Consider the following 6000-nt stretch of genomic DNA (forward strand, 5'->3'; position numbering starts at 1 on the left):
TGTGCTAGGCACTGTTATCCACGCCATTTTACAGATGAGGAGGTCAAGGCTCAAGTTCAGTAACTTGTCTGAGGTCACTCAATTAGAAACAGCAAAGTGAGGACTCAAACGCAGGTTTTCACGACCCCATTGCCAGCATTTTTACTTGCCGCTTACACTTTGTAAGCGGCCGTCCCACCTTCACCTTCCGACTCCCTCACAAGGTGCAGCCTAGTGCTGGTGAGTAGTAGGTGCTTGAGAGCTGTTTTAAATTGGTTGGTGGTCTCTGGAAAGGTCTGAGTGGATGGCAGGGCCTCAAGCTTGAGAAGGTTGTGATTGAATTGGCAGCTGCAGGGTGCTGGGTGCCTCCCAAAGGCCCTCACGTTTTGTTGGGGCCTGAATCAGCTGGGCCAACTCCGTGAAAAGCAACTGCCCTGAGCCTTCGTCTCAGTCACACTGCCTCACTGGGCCACTTTGGGTCTCAGAACTGACCTGTTCCTATGGATGCTGGGCCATGGCCCCCCCTAGTGGCCAGAGGGTCACAGTGGTGGGTGGTGGGAGTGAGAGCGCAGTCGGGAGAGCTCACGCAGAGCCCAGGGGCTTCTCTCTAAGTTCTACCCCTCAGGTTTCTGAGGCCCCCTTGGGAAATTGCAGCCAGAGGTCTTAGGGAGCCTCGTCATTGTGGAGCCTGGCCCCTAACCCAGGCCTAGAGGACAAAATACTCCCTCCCTCCTTTCCCTCCGGCCCCATTTGAAGTGAGCAGGTAGTGTTGGCAGAGGACCTACATCACAGCCTCCCCCCCCCCCCCCGTGTGTAGATTCCACCCCCATCCTTGCCTTATATTCAGCAAGAGAGAGTTTGAGGCTGAGAGGTGTCTACCAGGGAACATCTCATGATGCCGCTTCCCTATCAGGTTAGGGTTTTGATCTGGAATCCAGGAGCTGAAGTCCCAGGGGGCTCACATCAGAACTGCTCCCCCACCCCAGACACGCACACATGCCATCAGCCTCCCCTAGGAACCTGCAACACCCGCACCTCAGCTTTGAAGGCTGGGATCCTGACAGGCTGCTGTTCCCATGGCAACCCCATCCCAGGCTGCCCTGCCCAGTGCTTCCTTCCCTCCCCTGCCTTCCCCCACCCCGAACCCATATCACCTTCATTCATAGAACAAGAACTGCTTAACCTGGCAAAGTGGACTACTTCCTCCCAGCTTTCTCTCCCCCATTCTAGCCTTTTCTCCTCCCGTTCAGTGGCGATGCATGAATCAGAGAGAGAAATGCTGAGAGTGGGGGCGGGCACAGGGCTGGACTAGAGTGGATAGAGGGGTAAGATAGGGATGGGAAGCAGCCAGGGCTCAGTGCCCCCACCCCCATCTTTGTGCCCCCAAGGCTTGGGCCTCTGCACCTCCCACTCCCAGCTCTGTCTCAGCTCATGGACCTATGCCTCTCCTAGCTCTAATTCTGTGACCCTCTGGGGCCCAGACAGCCTCCCTGTTGAGCCCAAGACCCTAGAGCACAGCAAGGCCAGGTCTCACCCTCCAGGCTCAGGTATTTTTTCTCCAGGACCAGCCAAACTGTAGCTGAGCCCTGGAACCCAACCCAGGAGCACCAAGGCTGCCCCTGACCCTGTATAAGACACGGTCTTGCAAATGCTAGGAAAACCAGGGGATTCTAATTTATAGTGTGAGTATGAGAAGAGCTAGAGGGGTCTCCTAGCCCCCGGCCCCAGTTAAACGATGCATGTGCCCTGCCTGGGAGGAGGAAACTTGGCTCTCTGGCATTGACAGGTGCTGTCAGAAAGTCAGGAGAGACCTGCTTCTAGCAGACATCGGTCCCGTCCCTGCAGGAGGCCCAGTGCGTGGTCAGCAACTCTGCTTCAGAATCAACCAGCCTGGGTTTGAATCATAATGCCCTAATTTACTCACTGTGTGATACTTTCCTTCTCTGACCCTTGATTTCCTTATCTGAAAAACAGAGATAATAATTATATGCAGGTACAGGGCTGACATCTATGAGCCCTACATCCCTTCCAAATACAGTGCTTTAGATGTGATATCTCATTTAATTCTCAGAACAGCTGAGGTAGATGTCATTATTGCTGGGTCTCTTCTGCAGAAGGAAAACTGAGGCTCAGAGAGGTTAGGGTGAGTCTGCTAGTGCAAGAGCCAGGCTTTTCATCCAGGCAGCGTGAGATAATGGAAGCAGTAAGTGGAGATATTCTTGTTAGTAAGGTTCTATGACTGAATTTGGGGCTCCATCTCCCTACCCCTTTCAGTCTGAGGGTGCACAGTGTCCTCCACCAACCAATACTGCATGCCACTGGGATATAGTCTGGAGATCAGGGAGGGACCTGGGCTTGAGGAGGTTGGAGATGTGGTGGATAGAGGAGGGAAACTAGCTTTGGTCCAAGGAATGTCTGAATTGGCAGTGCTGTGAGATCATCTCTGAGCCAACCGCTCAACCTTGGAAACAAGGCAAGAAGGCAGGGTTTCAAGGAGGAAATGACTTATCCAAGGTCACTTGGTAAATCGCCAGTTCTACCCTACCCCCCATCATATGCAGCCTTTGGACAACAGGTCAATATCAGAAGACTTAGAAAGTTAGAAACCCCTGGGAAGGGTGGGGAGGAGTGAAGGGGAAGCAATTTTTTTCTATTTGCCGGGGCTTCCCTGGAACTCAAACCTACTCAACTAGACTTGCGGCTTCCCCACCTCCCTTGTGGCCCACCTTCAGGTTCTCCATGTTCTTCAGCTTTCTTCCTTCCCTGAGAGGGTCCCCCATTGCTGACTAGCCCACTCCCCCCAAGAACCTCAGAACTCCCAGGGATAAGTATTTCCCCCACCCCCGCCAGCCCCACCTCCCACCTTGAGTGAATGTGCAGGACAAACAGCATTGTTCCCCATACAATGGACAAAAAGAACTTGGGAATTCACAGAACAGTCCTGAATTTCAGCTTCCTTCCCCTCCAAGCCCTAGAGAGATCCATTGTCTGTAAACTCCACTTAAAATATGCACAACTCCTCCAGCTGGGGAGCCACTTAAGATGCACAGGAAGAGCCTTCCCTACCTCTACCCCCTTCCCCTCCTTCCCAGACCCTGTTAGAACAAAGCAGGGAGGAGGGGGGAGAGCAGCCACCAAGAATGAAGCTGGAAACAACCCTGCTCCCCACTCTGTGTTGTACACCTTGGTGCCTTGGGCATTTATTTGCCTGGCAATGGGATTGAGGGACCTGACCCACTGGACACCCCTAATTGTAGTACCTTGGCACATAAGTGAAGACTTCAGAGTCCCTCTCCTCTCCTGTCTGCTTACAGGGGCCTCCAAGGACAGGGAACTCACTACCTCCAAGGCACCTGTTCCACTCCTGAAAATTCTCACTATTATAAGATCTTCCTTAGAAGGATCCCCACCCACCTCCCCATAACCCAGTCCTTTACCTTCTGGCTTCCTATTAATGTCGTCTCTCTCTGGCATGTGACAGGCCTACTGGATTTGAAGGCTGCCATTGCAGCCCCCTGAGGCTTTGTTTCTCCTGGGCTGAGCAACCCTGCACCCTTCCCCCCAGACCCCGTTAGTCTGTGGTTTTGAGTCCCTTCACCATCCTATTCTCCTCCTCTATGCTGCCTAGTGTGTCACTGAGAACTCTTAAGAGTGGGGCCCAGAGCTGACCCCAGTATCCATAAGTATTTATTTAATAAATATTTATTAAGTGCCTTCCAGGCACCAGGCACTGCGCTACTAGCTGGGGATACAGACAAGATCCCAGCTCTCCCAAGTTTTGTAATTCTGGTGGGGAAGTCAGATACTAATATCAGATAAGCACAAAAATTAATGCATAATTACCAAATGAGATAAGGGATCTGATTAAAGGAACATGGTAATATGAAAACATCTAACAAAGGAGCCTGATTTAGTGTGGAATGGAGACAGGTGGACCACCCTAGGCTTCCTGACATCTAAAGGATATAACTTTAACTAGAGAACAAGGGTAAGGAACAGCATTTAAGGGGGGGGGGGGGGGAAACCGACTGTGCAAAGGCACTGTGGCTGGAAGAAGTTTGTCTTATTCAAGGAACTGAAGAAGCCGGGGGTCCAAACAGGGGGTTTGTAGACCCCAGTGAGGAGTTGGACTCGATTCTGGGAGCAATGGAAAGACACAAATATGTGTATGCAGTAAGAGCTGATTAAAATTTATCTCAAAAACTCATAGATCCCTAGAGTCCTTAAGCAGTTCTTCTAAGCTTCTCCATGTGCTGTTCCCTCTACCAGGGATGCTCTCTTCCTAGGTTTTTCTTTTTTTAATTATTTATTTTGAGGGGGTGGGGGAGAGAGAGAGAGAGAGAGAGAGAGAGAGAGAGAGGGAGAGAGAGAGAGCAGGGAAGGGTCAGAGAGCAGGAGAGAAAGCCCAAACAAGCCCTGCACTGTCAGCGTGGAACCCAATGCAGGGCTTGAACTTATGAACCATGAGATCATGACCCGAGCCGAAGAGTTAGACGCTTAACCAACTAAGCCACCCAGGTGCCCCTTCCTAGGTTTTTCTGAGGCAGACTTGTTTTCATCATTCAGGGCTTTGCCCAACCCACCCAAGCCTAAAGGAGCTCCTGCTACATGCCCTGTCACTCTCTATTCCTTTAGCCTGTCTTCTTCTTCTTATTTTTAATGTTTATTTATTTTTGAGAGAGAGACAGAGACAGAGACAGAGACAGAGACAGAGACAGAGAGTGAGTGGGGGAAGAGCAGAGAGAGAGGGAGACACAGAATCCGAAACAGTCTCCAGACTCTGAGCTGTCAGCACAGAGCCAGAGGCAGTACTCTAACACAGGACCATGAGATCATGACCTGAGCCAAAGTCAGACGCTTAACCAACTAAGCTACCAAGGTGCCCCTGTCTTATTATTTTTAATAGCACTTTCACAATCTGAAAGTGACTTTTTTATTTCTTTGCATATTTACTCTTGTTCTCTCCTCTCACTAGAAAGTAAACTCTTCATGGGCAGGAATTTTCTATCTTAGTGACTTCCACATTATAGCATCTGACATAGTGCTAGCACACAGTAGGACCTCAGTAAATAATAAATGAACAAGTGAACGAATCATTGAATGTACTCCAAGATGAAAGGACCTGTGTTTACCCACAAATACACATATATAAATGTATAGATATTTAAGGGCAAGTGCATATGTGTCCAAAGTCACACAGAGACATCCTTTGCCTGCCTACATGGGCCACCTCTCAAGGGGCCTCTTAGAAAATTCAGAGTCATGGCCTGTACAGTTCATTGCACTACTTCAGCTAATCAATACCTATACTCTCTGGCTGGACGAGGACCTGTACAAACAGACACGTCTCAGGTCAGCTGTTGGTTAATCAAAGATGAGGGTGGAATTTTAAGTGCCCTACGGGAGGGGCATTAGAAAAAGACTGACCATGTGGCCTGGAAGCAGTAAAGCACTTCATAGTCTCCATTTCCCGCCTCTTCCTAGGGCCCTAGCCCACTTCCCATTGCCCCCCATGTCCTATTCTATTGGGGGTGGCCAAACCAGGCATTGTATGGGAGCTAGAACAGAGAAAATCGAATTTAGTGGCATTTACAGAGCTTAGGAATTTGACTGGTTAGGCAATTTTTATTTATTTATTTATTTATTTATTTATTTATTTATTATTTAAATGTTTATTTATATTTGAGAGAGAGAGAGAGAGAGAGAGACAGTGTGTCAGTGGAGGCGGGGGGCGGGGGGTGGTCAGAGAAAGACAGAGCCAGAATCTGAAGCAGGCTCCAGGCTCTGAGCTGTCAACACAGGGCCCAAAGCAGGGCTCAAACTCATGAGTCATGAGATCATGACCTGAGCCAAAGTTGGACACTTAACCGACTGAAACACCCAGGTGTCCCGGCAACTTTTAAGATAAACATTTTTTTATTTACTCAGTACCTACTAAGTGCAAAGCATGGCTAGGGACTGCCACACTTATACACAATAGCTAATTCAGGGTAGATTGTGAAAGATAATTGAGGTAGAAAT

This window comes from Leopardus geoffroyi, chromosome A1 (genome assembly GCF_018350155.1).
Source record: "Leopardus geoffroyi isolate Oge1 chromosome A1, O.geoffroyi_Oge1_pat1.0, whole genome shotgun sequence".
NCBI lineage: Eukaryota > Metazoa > Chordata > Mammalia > Carnivora > Felidae > Leopardus > Leopardus geoffroyi.